This window comes from Penaeus monodon, chromosome 33, assembly GCF_015228065.2.
Source record: "Penaeus monodon isolate SGIC_2016 chromosome 33, NSTDA_Pmon_1, whole genome shotgun sequence".
Lineage (NCBI taxonomy): Eukaryota > Metazoa > Arthropoda > Malacostraca > Decapoda > Penaeidae > Penaeus > Penaeus monodon.
Window position 1 is genome coordinate 17,095,928 of NC_051418.1, and position 534 is coordinate 17,096,461.

General features: G+C 35.2%; 1 protein-coding gene and 1 pseudogene across 1 annotated transcript in view; both read left to right on the forward strand.

Annotated features, from left to right (window-relative positions):
- Positions 1-534, forward strand: part of LOC119594107 (sialin-like) — a gene marked incomplete in the record, with an annotated part of 175,421 nt that overhangs the window by 107,870 nt on the left and 67,017 nt on the right.
- LOC119594277 overlaps positions 1-534 on the forward strand; it is a 79,615-nt pseudogene that overhangs the window by 11,044 nt on the left and 68,037 nt on the right.

Sequence of the window (534 nt, forward strand, 5' to 3'; positions counted from 1 at the left end):
GTTCCATGTAGCATGGATGCATTTAACAGATTGATTATGATGATAACTGAGGCAATTAACAGGGAGTAGTTGATGGTCTTGAAATATAAAAAAGTTACTCGGATGTGTTGCATTCTGTCAACCATTACCAACCCTTTCAAGCACATCGTTGCCTCAAAAAAGTAGAGAAGAGAGATAAAAGTGAAAAACAAAGCTTATGATTCATATCAACAGTTCGCAGTATTACCGAAGGACCCAGACATTTTGCCGTTATATTTGATTTAATTTTACATACTTCAGATAAAACGTATTACCGTAATTATAACTACGCATTCTAAATCGAGAAATGTGTCGTATAACTGGAATGTGCGTCTGAATCCGCTGTCCTAGCGCATAGCCGCACGCACGCGGGTGTAGAATAAAGATGATTGAAATAGTTGTGTATATAAAATATGTTGAATTACGTACACAAGAAAACACATTAGTAACATTAAAACTTTATAGTTATGTTATTCCTGGTACAATGCAGGTGTGCATATACACACAAATATATGA